Raw genomic sequence first — 19141 nt, 5'->3', positions numbered from 1 at the left:
TAGTACATCCCTGCTTTTATATTCAAATCCTGTCAAAATAAATGCCAACATTGCATTTGCCTTCCTGACGACTAACTCAACCTGTAAGTTTACCTTGAAAGAATCCTGGACTAGGACTCCCAAGTCTTTTGCAATTCAGACTTCTGAATTTTCTCCCCATTTAGAAAATAGTCCCCACTTTTATTCTTCTTACCAATGTGCATGACCTCACACTTTCCCACGTTGTACTCCATCTGCCATTTCTTTGCCCACTCTTCTAACTTGTCCAAATCCTTCTGCAGCCTCCCTACCTCCTCAATACTACTTGTCCCTCCACCTATTTTTGTATCATCTGAAAACTTAGCCAGAATGCCCACAGTTCCTTCATCTAGGTCACTTATGTATAAATTGAAAAGTTGTGGTCCCAACACTGACCCTTACGGAACACCACTTATTACCGGCTGTCATCCTGAGAAAGATCCTTTTATCCCCACTCTCTGCTTTCTGCCAGACAGCTAATTTTCTATCCATGCTAGTGCCCTGCCTCTAACACCATGGGCCCTTAACTTACTCAGCAGCCTCCTGTTAGGCACCTTGTCAAAGACCTTCTTGAAGTCCAGGTAGATAACATCCATTGGCTCTCCTTGGTCTACCCTGCTCAATACGTCCTCAAAGAATTCTAGCAGATTTGTCAGGCATGACCTCCCCTTGACGAAACCATACTGACTTTGCCCTATTTTACCATACACTTCCAAATATTCAGAAATCTCATCCTTTACAATGGACTCCAAAATCTTCCCCACAACCAAGGTGAGGTTAATTGGCCTGTAATTTTCATCTTTTGCCTTACTCCTTTTTTTAAACAGGGGTGTCACGTTAGCGATTTTCCAGTTCTTTGGGACCCTCCCTGACTCAAGTGATTCCTAAAAGATCACTACTTATGCTTCCACTATCTCTTCAGCTATATCCTTTCGAACTCTGGGATGTACTCCATCTGATCCAGGTGATTTATCCACCTTCAGGCCAATTCGTTTTACTAGTACCTTTTCCTTGGTGATGGCCACCATACTCAGCTCTGCCTCTGACTCTCTTGAATTTTTCAGAGATTGCTCGTGTCTTCCACGCGAAGACTGATGCAAAGTAATCATTCAGTTCCTCAGCCATTTCCTTGTTCCCCAATACTCTCTCTCCACCATCATGTTCCAGTGGTCCAATGTCCCCTTTTGTCTCTTTTGCCCTTTACATATCTAAAGAAACTCTTACAATCTCTATTTATATTACTGGCTAACTTACCTTCATTTAATCTTCTCTCTCCTTTTTTTTGTTGCCTTCTGTTGGTCTGGTAAGCTTCGCAGTGCTCTGGTTTCCCACTGCCCTTTACCACATTATCTGTTTTCTCTTTTGCTTTTATGCTATCCCTGACTTTCTTAATCAGCCATGGTTGCCTCCTCCTTCCTGTACCATGCTTCTTGATCCTAGGGATGAATTTTGCTGCATCTCCTGAATTACTCCCAGAATCTCCTGCCGTTGCTGTTCCACTGTATTTTCTGCTTGGTTCCTTTTCCAGTCAATTCTGCCCAGCTCTTCCCTCATACCTCTGTAGTTGCCTTTATTCACCTGTAATAGCATTATCTCTGATTCTTCTCCCTCTTGAATTGCAGTGTAAATTCTATCATCTTATGATCAATGCCTTCTAAGGGTTCCTTTACCTTAAGGTCCCTTATCAAGTCTGCCTCATTACACAACACTAAATCCAGTATTTCCTGTTTCCTTGTGGGCTCCACCACGAGTTGCTCAAAAAAACCATCTCGTAGACATTCCACAAACTCCTTTTCTTGCGATCCACTACCAACATGATTTTCCTAGTCCACCTGCATATTGAAATCCCGCATGATCACTGTGGCTTTGCCTTTCTTACAAACCTTTTCTACCTTCTGGTGTATCTTGCGCCCCAGCTCCTAACTATTGTTAGGAGGCCTGTACACAACTCTAACTATGGATTTTTTTACCTTTGCGGTTCCTCAATCCTACCTACACAGATTCTACATCATCTGACCCTACTTCGTTTCTTTCTATTGTTTTAATTTCATTTCTCACTAATAAGGCAACCCCATCCTCTCAGCCCAACTGCCTATCTTTTTGATAGGATGTATGTCCTTCGATATTCAGTTCCCAATCCTGATCCCCTTGCAGCCACGTCTCTGTGATGCCTACCACGTCATACCTGCCAATTTCAATCTGTGCCACAAGCTCATTTACCTTATTCCTTATACTGTGTGCATTGAGATACAATACTTTCAGTCCTGTACTAACTCTTCCCCTTCTCATTGTCATTCATTTTTCCAGTGTTTGATTGCTAGCCCCTTCCAAACACACTGTCCTATTTGTGTCTATGCTGGAGACTTTAATAACCTGTCCTGAGTTCTCCCTCCCTATCATTTCTTTCATATTTTTCCATATAGTCGAATCCACCACTACAGCATTACAGCACTACACCACTACCCATTCCTTCCAAGGGCGGCACAGTGGCTCGGTGGTTAGCACTGTTGCCTCACAGCACCAGGGACCCGAGTTCGACATCAGCCTCAGGCAGCGGTCTGTGTGAAGTTTGCACATTCTCCCTCTGCATGGGTTTCCTCTGGGTGCTCCGGTTTCCTCCCTCAGTCCGAAGATGTGCAGGCTAAATAGCCCATAGTGTAGATTAGGTGGGTTATAGGGGGATGCGTCTGAGAGTCGGTGTGGACTTATTGGGCTAAAGGGCCTGCTTCCACACTTGTAGGGATTCTATGAGATGAGGTGATGTCAGCAGTCATTCAAAACAAGTAGCAGTGACAGACAGGCACTCTTGAAGGTTGATGTCAGTACTGGTCAAATTATTTAAGGTAAGATATAAATATCCTGGAAGCAGTTCAGAGAAGGGCTACCAACCAATATATGGAATGTCTGGGTTGTCTTATGAGGAAAGGTTGGTCATAGTAACTTTTATCCATGAAGTTTGTAAGAGTAAGAGGTGATCTAATTTAAACATTTAAGATCCTGAGGGTTTTGACCAGGGCCCAGGACAGGAGGGTACATCAACATCCAGGTCCAACAATCAATGCTTGAGGTTTTAGGTGATGCACTGTGCTTCAGTCGATGTCCTGGCAACTGGCCAGGAGCAGTTTCAGGACCAGTGATTTCTGTCCCCGTAATTGGTCTTGATTGGTGGATATGACAGGATGTTTTCTCTTGTGGGTGTTTCCAGAACTAGGGGTCTCTGTTTAAAAAAGGAGTCTCCTATTTAAGATAAATAAAATGTCTTCCTCTCAGAATGTTGAGTCTTTAGAACTCTGTTTCCACTATCTGTTAAGGAACAGCACCTTTCAGAACATTTGAGGCAGAGGTGGTTAGATTATTGCCAAGCAAGTTTCTCAGGATAAGCAAGTCTCCAGAGGTGCCCTGCCCTTCCACCGCACCTTCCCTTTATGATGTATGGCTTTACTAAGTGTGCACAGGTGACACATTAGCAGGCTGGGATTCTCAAGGTCCCAGGTCCCCAAAGAATACCTGATACAGCCTGATGTCCCTGAAGGCTTTAACAGTCAGCAGACTCTTCTTTTCACCCCAGCTGCTCACCCCAGCTGCAAATACTTGTACTGCATTTAGATATACTGAGACACAAAGGAAAAAGACATTTAGAGACACCTGGCATAGGTATTTAAGCCATGTATATCTACTGTACTTATGTAAATTTATATTTACTTGCACTGTTCTGTTATCTCATATGTTCTTGTTTGCCCACTTCGCTCTAATAAAAAAAGCCTTAGCTCCCTCAACCTTTTCTCGTAAGACCTGCCCTTCAGTACAGGCAGCATCCTGGTAAATCTCCTCTGCACCCTTCCACATCTTTCCTGTAATGAGGTGACCAGAACTGAACACAATATTCCAAGTGTGGTCTAATCAGGGTTTTATAGAGCTGCAGCATAACATTGCGACTCTTAAACTCAATTCCCCTGCCAGTTTGCCCCCAGCTTTCATATATTGTCAGCTAAAAAATCACAATATAGTTCTATTTCAACTTTTGATGCTGAGTGTCCTGTTAAATAAGTTATGATTTCAATATCCAATGTTTCAGGTTTCAGTGATAGCAGGCAGTGGCTAGTAGGTGGGATTGTAACACCATGTTCCAATGTGTAACTAACAATAACATCACAGAAGACCTGCTATTTACGCAAAAAACTGAAACTTTTATATTAAATTCAGAAATATGTGACAACAGAGGTATTATTACACTAGTGGGTGCATTCACTGGGCAACCAACAATTCAGAAAATACACAGGAATAAAATTGCAAGGCAATTATGGAGAAAATTATTTAATGAGTTTAATGAGAGATTTTAATTGTCTTTCGACTGGGACGGCTAGTATAAAGGGCAAAAAGGGGCAACAGTTTCCGAGTGTATTCAGAAGAGTATGTTTCTGGTTCAATGTCAAAACAAAAGTAGTGCTGGACTTGGTTCTAGGGAGTGAGGTAGATTATAAGAAGCTGGAGCCGCAGTAGATCATTTGGCCTGGGAAAGTTGCTCTGCCTTTCAGCTAGATCACAGCTGTTTTTCTTAATGACATTTTCATCCTAAATTTCCATGTTCTTTGATTTCAAGGAGTCCATTGATCTCTGTCTTGATTTAGCATCCATAGCACTCTGGGGTACAAAATTCTGAAAAATCACCACACTTCCTTAGTGAAGAAATTTCTCTTCATCTCAGTCCTAAACAGCCTACTTTTTTGTTATGAGACTGTGTACCAGATTCTAGAAACCATCCTACACCACACACCTTCCTCCAGCAGGGAAGACATCTTTCCTGCATTTGCCCTGGTCATTTAAACATGAGAGAATACAGTGCCAGTCTCCTCAATCTCTCTTCATAACACAGTTTTGTCATCCCAGAGATAGTGTGGTGATTCTCCATTACACTCTCTATAGCAAGTACATTCTTCAATAGGTAAGGCAACCAAAATTGTATCCCATAACATAATATTCTACATACTTTCTTACCAAAGCCTTATATCATTGCAATAAAACATCTTTAAACCAAAAAACAAATCCATGTTGACTCTGTCCAATCCTACCATTAATCTCTCTCCGTCCTAAGTTAAATTATGAACCAAAGGCCTGTTGTTTCACTAAGAGATGCGAAACAGAGGTTGAGTCTCTTTTTGACTCAGAAACCTGTCTTGAATGAGAAATTGACTGAGTTTTGGATTCTCCCTTGGGTGAACCCTTAATAGATGTGGAGATGGGTTCCCCATTCAATTAGAGCAAGTGGTGACAGAAACGGAGATCATTTGCAGCTGCCCAAGGCAGTTATCATTGAGGCTATGGCTTCTTCTTAGAATTTTTGACAAAGCTGTCACTGGCATCCCAGAGATCAAAAATGGCACAGGGAGAGAACAGAGGTTTTCTTAATGGAAAGTTACAGGAGAAAATGACCCTATTATTCAACGGAACTACCATTTAACATAACTTGCTCCAGTCTTTCCTCCCTTGACGAACTGTAGCCTTCAATAGCCTCACCGGTGGTCCACAAGGTCCATAACTCTTAAGAAGGCAGCAGGTCTCACGACTGAGATCATTGTAGGATGGTATTTCAAGCTATCACCCATTTACACTGGACAGTGGACCTAGTGCCATCTGAGCCCTGTGATGCCCTATCCATTGTAACCCGAATGTGCTGCCCAACATTAGTAAAGATGTCAGCTGGGTGAAGCACTATTATGCAGCTGCCTGTGAGTTGCTGCAGAGGTGCAGACTGATGTGAGTACAGTTGTCTGTATGTGACCATTTGCCCAAGAGTTACAGTCACCTTCACCTTCGGTTCTCAGTCATTTACAGGTCTTGTCACCTCTGTTTGTTAGCCCTGTACTAAGGGTAGTATTTCATTCTCCTCTAAACTCCTCATCCCTCTGACCCTGCTGCCTGGCATTATGTTTTTCCTGTGTAGGCTAATGCCATCATCTCGGATGCCTTTGATTTCTCTGGGTACAGCACCTACTTCCATCCGCAGCCTTCCTGATGATTCAATACAAGTTAAAATACTGATCACTACAATGTCCACACATTGTTTCATGATGGCAGGAGGGAAATGACCTCCTGAACTAGCAAGTTCTTAATTCCTGCTCCTTCCCTGATCTATATTAGGACTTCGGAACAATAAAGTAAATCTTTAAACTCTGAACAACAGTTTACTTACCTTCTAAACTTAAACTACATCTCTGACATGGTCCTCGCTTCCACATAGAAAGTCTGACAAAAACAGCTGCTAAAGTCTGGCTCCTTCTCAGAAAAGTCAAAAAGCTTAAGGAGATGGGCTTTTCATGAGCTCTTAATGATGTTGCCTTAATGGTTTAATAATTCTGGCTTAACAGAGGTGGTGCGTTTGGAGAACCACACTCTCCCTCAATGTCTGGAATATCACGAAGAGCTGAAGAGGAGGTGAAGTCTTTATACATGTTGTGAATCCCGTTTTGCTGTCAGTTAATATTCATTCTTTTGTGATCAGTGCCAGGAAAAGGCAGCCATGAGTGCCATGGGAACATTTACAGGACAGTAGTTATAGTATAATAAGGTTTAGATTAGCTATGAAAGTGATTGAGAAATTCAAGGTAAAAATAATTAATTTGTTGGACTCACAACTTCACTGCAGTGAGAACAAATCTATCCAAGGCAAACTACGATCAAAGATTGGCACACAAATAGTAACAATAGCATATCTTTAAAGAAGAGGCAGTTGAGGGTTCAATCAAGGTACAGTCACAAAGGGAAAATGTAAGACAAATAAAGCTAGATTTCTCTGTCAGAAGAAAGAACCAGAGAATGAGATAAAGGAAAAAAAATGTTTATAACAGGTATCAGATTGACAACACAAGTGAGAATCAGTTTGAGTATGGAACCTGCAGAGGGGAAATGAGAAAAGAGGGGCAGTGAAGGCAGACTATAAGAGACTCTGAGTCAACATAAATTGGAATCCCGAAGTCATGTATAAGCATTTAAATAGTAAAAGGATTGTAAACGGAGGAGTTGAGTTAAGTGGAGACCATACAGATTTACGCTTTGAGTTAGAGAGTATGGCTGAGGTGCAAAATTAATACTTCATATGTTCTTTTCCAAAAGAAGATGCTACCATGGCAAATCATATGAAGACGAGACAAATGAGAAACTTAATTGTGTTAGGAGGGATTAACTGTACTTAAAATTGATAAATCAACTGAACCAGATGCCTTCGAAGACACTAAAGGATGTATAGCATGGAAATTACACAGGCACTAGCAATTACCTAGTCCATACTGGATACAATAGTAACACCACAGGACTGCAGAATTGCAAATGATACAACCTTGCAAACTAAAGGTGTAAGAAGAAGCATAAGAAAAAGGCTCATCAGCAAAACTAATGCCCAAGAATAAAAAGATCAGTAGCAGCATGGATACGAAGTAGACAAATGACAGAAGACTGTTCTTATGACATAGGAATTGCGGTATATTATTGTTCCCTTATGCCATGTCAAAAATCTGGAGCTCCCTTCCTAACAGTATTGTGGGTGTACCTTCCTTATATCTGGGGTTTTGTGCAATAACTGTGAGAGCTGTTCCATAGGCTAGTCAAAAACAGCCTGCTGTAGTCATTTTCACTGAATCAATACTAACACCATTATCACTACCCCTGGGTAGGTCACATTCCAACAATATGCCTGATCCACAAGAGGTGGCAGCACATTGGTATACAGTTAAGAGGGGGTTGACTTGGGAGTCCTCACATCTTGGACCTCACAAAGTCTCTCTGGATCAGGTCAAGCAATGGTAAGAAAACTGCCTGTGGGCACTGTGATATTGCTCTCCCATCATCAGGTATAAATTAAAAAAACAAGTGATGGTGAATGACAGTTTTTCAGTCAGTTAGACATTCTGCTATTGGGTTCTTCAAGGATAGACACTAGGACAATTGCTTATCTTGATCTATATTAACAATCTAGACTTGGGTGTCCAGGCATAATTTCAGAATTTGTGGATGACACAAAACATAAAATATTGGAAACTGTGATAAGGAACTGATGAAATGATAACAAGGGAGATTACTTTTAATGCATAGAATTGTGAGATAATTTATTCGGGCAGGGAGAATAGAGAGGCAATACAAAATAAAGGATACAGTTCTCAGGGTTTACAAGAGCAGATCAGGGACCGGGAAGCACTTGTGTACAAATCTTTGCAGACGTCTTGACAGGTTGCGACAGCAGTGAATAAAGCATACAAAATACCAAGCTATAAAATAGAGGTATGTTGCAAAGCATGCAAGTTTTTGTGAACTTTTACAAAAGTCATTCAGCTTCAACTGGACAATCGTGTCTAATTAAGGGCATCACAATTTGGGAAGGGTGTGGAAGAGATCATACAGCGTACAAAAAAAATTCATGACCATATTTGCAGGGATGAGTGGCTTCAGATACATGGAAGATTGGAAGAGTTGTGTCTGTTATGCTTCAAGAATATAATGTTGAGGGGAGATTTGGTGGAACTGTTTAAAATCATGGAAGGTCTGGAACTAGCAGATAAAGAAAAATTTTGGCAGAATGATCAAGAACCGGGGGCACCAATTGAAGGTGAATGACAAAATAATCAAACATGATTATTTGACTTACCCATAATACTCTTTCCAATGCAAGGAGTATTATGGGCAAGCAGATGAGCTTAGAGCGTCAGTACACAGGACTATGATGTTGTGGCCATGACAGAAACCCAAGACAAGGACAAGACTGGCTGTTCAACATTCCAGAGTTTCAATGTTTTAGATGAGATCGAGAGGGGGGTAAAAGAAGTTGAGAAGTGCATTACTAATCAGAGAGAATGTCACATCTGCATTCGGAGAGGGCAGATGAGAAGGCTCATCCACTGAGGCATTATGAGTAGCGCTCATAAGAAACCTGTAATGAATCTAAAGGGATTATTCTGTTGGTTCCCCAACAGCCACCAGGATATTAAAAGACAGCTATGTAGGCAGATAATGGAAATATGCAAAAACAACAGGATAGTCATTGTGAGATAATAAAATGTGAGGCTGGATGAACACAGCAGGCCAAGCAGCATCTCAGCTCCTGAGATGCTGCTTGGCCTGCTGTGTTCATCCAGCATCACATTTTATTATCTTGGAATTCTCCAGCATCTGCAGTTCCCATTATCTAGGATAGTCATTGTGGGTGGCTTTAACCTCCCAGTACTGCCTGGGACTTCCTTTGAGCAAGAGGCTTATACCAGGCAGAATTTGTTAGGCACATTTAATCGGGGTTTCTTGAAACAGTATGTGGACAGTCCAACTAAACGAGAACATAAGAACATAAGAACTAGGAGCAGGAGTAGGCCAATTGGCCCCTTGAGTCTGCCATGCCATTTAATAAAATCATGGCTGATCTTTGAGACTCAGCTCCATTTACCTGCCCACTCACCATAACCCTTAATTCCTAACTGTTCAAAAATTTATCTACCCTTGCCTTAAAAACAGTCAGTGAGGTAGCTTCAACCACTTCACTGGGCAGGGAATTCTACAGATTCACAACCCTTTGGGCGAAGAAGTTCCTCCTGACCTCAGTCCTACATCTGCTTCCCTTTACTTTGACGCTATGCCCTCTAGTCCTAGTTTCACCTTCTAGTGGAAACAACCTCCCTGCTTCCACCTTATCTATTCCCTTCATAATCTTACATGTTTCTGTAAAAACTCCCTTCATTCTTCTGAATTCCAATGAGTAAAATCCCAGTCTACTCAGTCTCTCCTCATAATCCAACCCTCTCAACTCTGGAATCAACTGAGTTTCCCTGTTTTGAATCTATAAAAAGCTTACCTCGTGAACAGGCGGAGGTACGCTGAGCAGGAGCGGACACGGGACTGGTGAGTAAGTGAGGTAATTTATTTGTGTGGTTGCGTTACCCAAAACACTACTCGGGTAGTGTCTCCCACCCATCCTCCTCCTCCAGCCAAAAAAAAAGGTTCTATGTGCCTGATTAGTAAGGTAACAAGTTTATTTTTTATTCTTTATTTTTTTAACAGTCTTGGGAATTTAGAATAATGGGAACGGAGGTCAGGGCAGTTGAATGTTCCTCCTGCAGAATGTGGGAGGTAAGGGTCACCACTAGTGTCCCTGCTGACTACATCTGCGGGAAGTGCACCCAAATCCAGCTCCTTGAAAACCGCCTTAGGGAACTGGAGCTGGAGCTGGATGAACTTTGGATCATTCAGGAGGCAGAGGGGGTGATTGAGAGGAGTTACAGGGAGGTAGTCACTCCTCAGCTACAAGAAAAAGGCAGATGGGTTACGGTCAGGGGACAGAAAGGGAACCGGCAGGCAGTGCAGGGATCCCCTGTGGCCATTCCCCTCAACAATAAGTATACTGTTTTGGATACTGTCGGGGCGGACGACTTACCAGGGGAAAGCAGTGGGGCACAGGTCTCTGGCACAGAGTCTGTCCCTGCTGCTCAGAAGGGGACGGGGAAGAGGAGCAGAGCAGTAGTCATTGGGGACTCCATAGTTAGGGGGACAGATAGGAGGTTCTGTGGGGACGAGAGAGACTCACGGTTGGTGTGTTGCCTCCCAGGTGCCAGGGTGCGTGATGTCTCTGATCGTGTTTTTGGGGTCCTTAAGGGGGAGGGGGAGCAGCCCCAAGTCGTGGTCCACATTGGCAGCAATGACATAGGTAGGAAGAGAGATGGGGATTTAAGGCAGAAATTCAGGGAGCTAGGATGGAAGCTGAAAGCTAGGATGAACAGAGTTGTTGTCTCTGGTTTGTTGCCCGTGCCACATGCTAGTGAGGTGAGGAATAGGGAGAGAGAGGAGTTGAACATGTGGCTACAGGGATGTTGCAGGAGGGAGGGTTTTGAATTCTTGGATAATTGGGGCTCTTTCTGGGGTAGGTGGGACGTCTACAAGCAAGATGGTCTTCACCTGAGCCAGAGGGGTACCGATATCCTTGGTGGGGGGGTGGAATTTGCTAAGGCTATTCGGGTGGGTTTAAACTAATTCAGCAGGGGGATGGAAACCAAAATTGTAGTTCGAGTGTAGAAAAGGTTGAGAGTAGGGAGGTCTGAAATAAAGTTTTAGGGACGCAAGATGGCACCGGCAAGCAATAAGTTGGTTTGAAATGTGTCTACTTCAACGCCAGGAGTGTCCGGAATAAGGTGGGTGAACTTGCAGCATGGGTTGGTACCTGGGACTTCGATGTTGCGGCCGTTTTGGAGACATGGATAGAGCAGGGACAGGAATGGTTGTTGCAGGTTCCGGGATTTAGATGTTTCAGTAAGAACAGAGAAGATGGTAAAAGGCGGGGAGGTATGGCATTGTTGGTCAAGGACAGTATGACAGTTGCAGAAAGGATGTTTGGGGACTCGTCAACTGAGGTAGTATGGACTGAGGTTAGAAACAGGAAAGGAGAGGTCACCCTGTTAGGAGTTTTCTATAGGCCTCCGAATCGTTCCAGAGATGTAGAGGAAAGGATAGCAAAGATGATTCTTGACAAGAGTGAGAGAGACAGGGTAGTTGTCATGGAGGACTTCAACTTTCCAAATATTGACTGGGAACACTACAGTTCAAGTATTATAGATGGGTCAGTTTTTGTCCAGTTTGTGCAGGAGGGCTTCCTGAACAGTATATAGATAGGCCAACTAGGGGCGAAGCCACATTAGATTTGGTACTGGGTAATGAGCCCGGCCAGGTGTTAGATTTGGAAGTAGGTGAGCACTTTGGTGATAGCAATCACAATTCTGTTATGTTTACTTTAGTGATGGAAAGGGATAGGTGTATACCACTGGGCAAGAGTTATAGCTGGGGGAAAGGCAATTACGATGAGATTAGGCAAGATTTAGGGAGCATAGGATGGGGAAGGCAACTGCAGGGGATGGGCACATTAGAAATGTGGAGCTTATTCAAGGAAAAACTCCTGTGTGTCCTAGATAAGTATGTACCTGTCAGGCAGGGAGGAAGCTGTGGAGCGCAGGAGCCATGGTTTACGAAGGAAGTGGAATCTCTGGTCAAGAGGAAGAAGGCGGCTTATGTTAGGATAAGATGTGAAGGCTCAGTTAGGGCGCTTGAGGGCTACGAGGTAGCCAGGAAACACCTAAAGAGAGAACTCAGAAGAGCCAGGAGGAGACATGAGAAGTTGTTGGCAGATAGGATCAGCGTAAACCCTAAGGCTTTCGATAGGTATTTAAGGAATGAAAGAATGACAAAAGTAAGATTACGGCCAATCAAGGATAGTAGTGGTAAGTTGTGTGTGGAGTCAGAGGAGATAGGGGCAGCACGAAATGAATATTTTTCGACAGTATTCACTCTAGAAAACGACAATGTTGTCTAGGAGAATACTGAGATACAATCTACTAGACTAGGTGGGATTGAGGTTCGCAAGGAAGACCTATTAGAAATCCTACAGTGGGTGAAGATAGATAAGTCCCCTGGGCCGGATGGGATTTATCCTAGGATCCTCTGGGAAACCAGGGAGGAGATTGCCGAGCCTTTGGCATTGATCTTTAACTCGTCATTGTCTACAGGAATAGTGCCAGATGACTGGAGGATAGCAAATGTGGTTCCCCTGTTCAAGAAGGGGAGTAGAGACAACCCTGGTAATTATAGACCAGTGAGCCTTACCTCAATTGTTGGTAAAGTGTTGGAAAAGGTTATAAGGGATAGGATTTATAATCATCTAGAAAAGAATAAATTGATTAGGGATAGTCAGCACGGTTTTGTGAACGGAAGGTCATGCCTCACAAGCCTTATTGAGTTCTTTGAGAAGGTGACTAAACAGGTAGATGAGAGTAAACTGGGTGATGTGGTGTATATGGATTTCAGCAAGGCGTTCGATAAGGTTCCCCACAGTAGGCTGTTGTACAAAATGCGGAGGAATGGGATTGTGGGAGATATAGCAGTTTGGATCGAAAATCGGCTTGCTGAAAGAAGACAGAGGGTGGTAGTTGATGGGAAATGTTCATCCTGGAGACCAGTTACTAGTGGTGTACCACAAGGGTCGGTGTTGGGTTCACTGCTGTTTGTCATTTTTATAAACAACCTGGATGAGGGTGTAGAAGGATGGGTTAGTAAATTTGCAGACGACACTAAGGTCGATGGAGTTGTGGATAGTGACGAAGGACGCTGTAGGTTGCAGAGAGACATAGATAAGCTGCAGAGCTGGGCTGAGAGGTGGCAAATGGAGTTTAATGCAGACAAGTGTGAGGTGATGCACTTTGGTAGGAGTAACCAGAAGGCAAAGTACTGGGCTAATGGTAAGATTCTTGGTAGTGTAGATGAGCAGCAAGATCTCGGTGTCCATGTACACAGATCCTTGAAAGTTGCCACCCAGGTTGACAAGGCTGTTAAGAAGGCATACACTGTTTTAGCTTTTATTAATAGAGGGATCGAGTTCCGGAACGAAGAGGTTATGCTGCAGCTGTACAAAACTCTGGTGCGGCCGCACTTGGAGTATTGCATACAGTTCTGGTCACCGCATTATAAGAAGGATGTGGAAGCTATGGAAAGGGTGCAGAGGAGATTTACTAGGATGTTGCCTGGTATGGAGGGAAGGTCTTATGAAGAAAGGCTGAGGGACTTGAGGCTGTTTTCATTAGAGAGAAGAAGGTTGAGAGGTGACTTAATTGAAACATATAAAATAATCAGAGGGTTAGAAAGGGTGGATAGGGAGAGCCTTTTTCCTAGGATGGTGATGGCAAGCACGAGGGGGCATAGCTTTAAATTGAGGGGTGAAAGATATAGGACAGATGTCAGAGGTAGTTTCTTTACTCAGAGAGTAGGAAGGGAATGGAACGCTTTGCCTGCAACGGTAGTAGATTTGCCAACTTTAGATACATTTAAGTCGTCATTGGATAAGCATATGGACGTACATGAAATAGTGTAGGTTAGATGGGCTTCAGATCAGTATGACAGGTCGGCACAACATCGAGGGCTGAAGGGCCTGTACTGTGCTGTAATGTTCTATGTTCTATGAGTGAATCTCCTCTGTACCCCCTCCAGTGCTAGTATATCTCTTCTCAAGTAAGGAGACCAAAACTGCACACAGTACTCCAGGTGTGGCCTCACCAGGACCTATACAGCTGCAGCATAGCCTCCCTGTTTGTAAACTCCATCCCTTGAGCAATGCCAGACAAAATTCCATTTGCCTTTTTAATCACGTGCTGCACCTTCAACGATTCATGCACAAGGACACGCAAGTATATCTGCACAGCAGCGTGCTGCAATTTTTTACCATTTAAAACATCATCCGTTTTGCTGTTATTCCCACCAAAATGGATGACCTCACACCTATCAGCATTGTACTCCATCTGCCAGACCTTTGCCCACTCACTTAGACTATCTATATCCCTCTGCAGACTTTCAGTGTCTTCTGCACACCCTGCTCTACCACTCACCTTAGTGTCATCTGCAAATTTTGACATACTACACTTAGACCCAACTCCAAATCATTTATGTAAATTGTAAACAATTGAGGTCCCAACACTGATCCCTGAGGCACCTCACTAGCCACTGACCGCCAACCAGAAAAACACCCATTTACCCCTACTCTTTTCTTTCTACTGGTCAACCAATCCTCTATCCATGCCAATACGTTATCTGTAATACCATGCAACTTTATCTTATGTAGCAGCTTTTGGTGTGGCACCTTATCAAATGCCTTCTGAAAATCCAGATACACCACATCCACAGGTTTCCCATTGTCCACCATGCAAGTAATGCCCTCAAAGAATTCCACCAAATTAGTTAAACATGACCTACCCTTCATGAACCCATGTTGGGTGTTCCCAATGGGACAATTTACATCCATGTTTCTGTAAGATCTCCCCTCATTCTTCTGAGTCATTCTTCCAATGAGTATAATCCCAGTCTACTCAGTATCTCCTCATAATCCAACCCTCTCAATTCTGGAATCAACCAAGTGAATCTCCTCTGTACCCCCTCCAGTGCTAGTATATCTCTTCTCAAGTAAGGAGACCAAAACTGCACACAGTACTCCAGGTTTAGCCTCATCAGGACGCTATACAGCTGCAGCATAGCCTCCCGTTCTTAAACTTCATCGAAGATGTCTTGCTATTTCTTCCTTAATTTTAGATTCAAGCATTTTCCCCACCACCAACGTTAATCTAACTGGCCTATATTTAAGTGCTTTTTGTCTACTTCCTTTTTTAAACAGTGGTGTCAGATTGGCTATTTTCCAATCTGCGGGAACCACCCGAGTCCAGTGAATTTTGGTAAATTACCAGTGCATTTGCCATTTCCCCCATCACCTCTTTTAGTACCCTGGGGTGAATTTGATCAGGGCCAGGAGACTTGTCGACCTTTAGCCCCATGAGCTTGCCCAGCACTGCCTCCTTAGTGATAACGATAGTTTCTCGGTCCTCACCTGCTATAACCTTCTTGTCATTAGTTTTCGGCATGTTATTTGCATCTTCCACTGTGAAGACCGACACAAAATAACTGTTTAATGTCTTGGCTATTTCCTTCTCCCCAGTTATTAAATTGGCCTTCTCATCCTCCAAAGAACCAATGTTTACCTTAGCCACTCTTTTAAAATTTACATATTTACAGAAACTTTTGCTGCCTGTTTTTATATTCTGAGCTCCTTTACTCTCATAATCTATCTTACTTTTCATAATAACTTTTTTTTGTGGCTTTCTGTTGGCCTTCTAAGGTTTCCCAGTCTAGTAGTTTCCCATTACTCTTTGCTCTTTTGTATGTGTTTTTTTTAATTTGATACTTTCCTTTATTTCCTTAGACATCCATGGCTGGCTCTCTCTTTTCCTACAGTTCTTCCTTATCATTGGAATATACTTCTGCTGAGCACTGTGAAAAATTGTTTTGAAAGTCCCTCACTGTTCCTCAATTGACTTACCATAAAGTTTTTGCTCCTATCCTACATTAGCCAACTCCTTCCTCATTCCTTCATAGTCTCCTTAGGTCAAGCACAGGACACAGGTACTGGATTTAACATTCTCACGCTCCATCTGTATTTTAAATTCAACCATCCTGTGATCGCTTCTTCTGAGAGGATCCCTAACTGTGAGATCATTAATTATTCTTGTCTCATTTTGACCTTGTGTCGGCAAAAGAGCATGGCCAAGTGACCAACCTTACTGTGGGACAGCATTTTCAAAAGAGTGATCACAACTTCTTCAGTTTTAAGATGATTATGTATGAGGATAAGTCTGGACCTTGTGGTACAGTGCTAAATTAGGGAAGGGCAAATTATGGCAGTACTATGCAGGAAGTAAGAGGAGTTTATTAGGAGCAGCTGTTATCAGGCAAGTCCACATTTGTTATGTGGGAGTTGTTTGAAGACCTACTGATCTGAATTCAGGACCAGCATGTTCCAGTAGGAGGAAGAACAAGGATGGCAGGGGTGAATGTGAATTTAGTCAGAAAGAGAAAGGAAACATATGTAACATTTGGGAAGCTAAAATCAGATGGCCTGTGAGAAATATCAAAAAAAAGCAAGAAAGAACTCAAGCAGAAAATTAGGAGAGGAAGGAGGGGCCATGAAATATGCTTTGCAATTGGGGTTAAAGAAAATCCTAAGGCATTTTACACATATATTAAAAGCAAGAGGATAACTAGAGAGAAAGTAGGACCATTCAAGGATAGAGGATGGAACATGTGCTTGGAGGCAGAGGATATAGTTGAGGTCCTAAATGAGTATTTTGTGTGGATATTCACCCAAGAGAAGGACATGGAGGATAATTAGATTAGTGTAGGACATACTAATATGCTGGGGCATTTTAAAGTCAAGAAAAAAGTCTCTTGAAGAATATTAGTCCTCTCTAATCACTGCAGAGCTCCCTTGGGACTGCTGAATAGCCAATGTTGTTCCTTTGTTCAAGAAGGGAAAGAGGGAAAATCCAGGAAATTATAGACCTGTGAGTCTAATTTCAGTGGTTGGGAAGCTATTGGAGAGAATTCTTAGAGATAGAATTTACGCACATTTGGAAAAGCATGGCTTAATTAGCCACAGACAGCATGGCTTTGTGGGGGGCAGGTCACATCTTACTAACTTGATTAATTTTTTTGAGGAGGTGACAAAGGTGATTGATGAGGTTAGAGCAGTGGAATTGTTTACAAGGATTGTCGTAAGGCTTTCGACAAGATCTCTCATGATAGACTCATCCAGAAGATTAAGATGCATGGGATCCACGGTGATTTAGTCATTTGAATTCAGAATTAACTTCCCCACCGAAGACAGAGGTAGTGAGGAATGGGTGTTTTTCTGGCTGGAAGTCCGTGACTAATGGTGTTCTGCAAGGATCTGTACTGGGTATGCTGGGATCTGCTGTTTGTGATACATAGAAATGCCTTGGGTGAAAATGTAGCTGAGTGGGTTAGTAAGTTTGTGAAATTATTTTCCCATTTGTTTTCAATGCGGCAAGAGACTTTTAAAAGTAAACATACATAAGGTTAAAGAAAGGGCATCAAAGTATTATTTTTCGATGACAACATTTTTGCTCAGGCTTGCCCTCTCCATTAAAATTAATTTGTGATCTGTGTTTATTTCACAGATCAGTTTAAAAACTGTGTCTTCATCAAATCAGTTATAATCTTCCTCAATCTTTACACTATTTCTAATACTCAGTGCAGCTGCAAATTTTGAAGTTGTGCCCAGTAGACTCAAATCTCGCTCATTCTTGGCATATTGAAAAGGGCAATGGCTCTGCTACTGATGCTATGAATACATCAGTGAATACTTACCTCTTGTCCTAAAAGCCATCACTCTAACCCTATATATTTTATGTCAATTTTGTATTTACACTCCCCATTTAATCTCATTGGTTTCCATTTATTAACAAGTCTATTACATTGTGCTTTATATATCACATTTTGAAAATCCACATGCAGACCAACTGCACCTCCTTCATTGACCCTTCCTTTTCACAAACTCATACTGGCTATAACTATTTAACCACATTTTTCCAAATGATGATTAACTTTTCCTCAAATTGTTGCCTCTACTTTTTCCCATGACAATACTGGGCTGTCAGGCTTGTAGGTGACAGGTTTGTCTTCTTGTTTGTTTTTTGCAGAGTTCTTTTTCTAGTCCTCTGGAACTGATCTGGTATCTAAAGAGAACTGGGAAATGGTAGCTGAAACCTCCACGATTTCCACCCTACTTATCTTGGCAACTTAAGTTTCATACTATTTAGACTAGGTGATTTTTTCTATTTTGTGGCCTGCTAATATTTTAAGTACCTTCTCTCTTGTCTATTTGAACCCTATCTAACTTCTACTTTGTATTTGTTGCACCAGTAGAGATAACGCTAGGGGTCTCAGTGATGGCATATGCAGATCATGAAATTCAGCATTACCTCCGATGCGCCAGCACAGCCTTCAGCTGTAACACAATGTTTGACGACAAAGACCAGAAAACTCAGCACCAAGCTCATGGTCTATAGGGCAGCAGTGTTACCTGCCCTCTTATATGCATTGGAGACGTGGATATGTATAGCAGTCACCTAAAATCCCTTAAAAAATACCATTGGTCGTGCCTCCACAAATCAAATAGTAGGATGGGTGCTCCATCGTCAATGTCCTCCCTTGGTCCAATTCCAGCAAACAGGCATTTGTTGTGGTCAATCAGCTACGCTCATGCCCGGCACACGACTTCCAAAATAAGCTCTCTTCGCTGAGCTTTGACAAGACGAATGGTTAACAGAAAGGCAGAGGAAACACTTAAAGGCGTCATCAAAGCCTCCTTGAAAACATATGTTTCAAGGGTACATCTTGCCCAAGACCACCAAAATGGAGTAGAAGCATCATCGTACATGTAATTCATTTTGAGCGTGCCCAGTGGGCCTAGAGTGAAGCCAAGCGCAAAAAGAAGATGCAAGTAAGAATATGAGCAATTCATTCACATCAAATATCACCTGCCCCAGCTGTGATGGACCGTGCATTTACAACATTGGACTCTTAACTTACCGCAGGACGCACAAATGGAAGAAAACGCCCAAGGTCCTGACAGACTACCTAATAACAAGGAGTAGAGGATCTCCCGACGCTATACAGTGTCTCTCTTTCTCTATGGGCTCAGAAAATGTATTTCTATTTCGTTTCATTCATGCATCCTCCACGAGCTATGATTTAGTGCGCGCTCTAGCTT

This window comes from Stegostoma tigrinum, chromosome 2 (genome assembly GCF_030684315.1).
Source record: "Stegostoma tigrinum isolate sSteTig4 chromosome 2, sSteTig4.hap1, whole genome shotgun sequence".
NCBI classification, from domain to species: domain Eukaryota; kingdom Metazoa; phylum Chordata; class Chondrichthyes; order Orectolobiformes; family Stegostomatidae; genus Stegostoma; species Stegostoma tigrinum.
The sequence above is the reverse complement of the archived record's forward strand: the minus strand, read 5'-3'. Positions refer to the sequence as shown.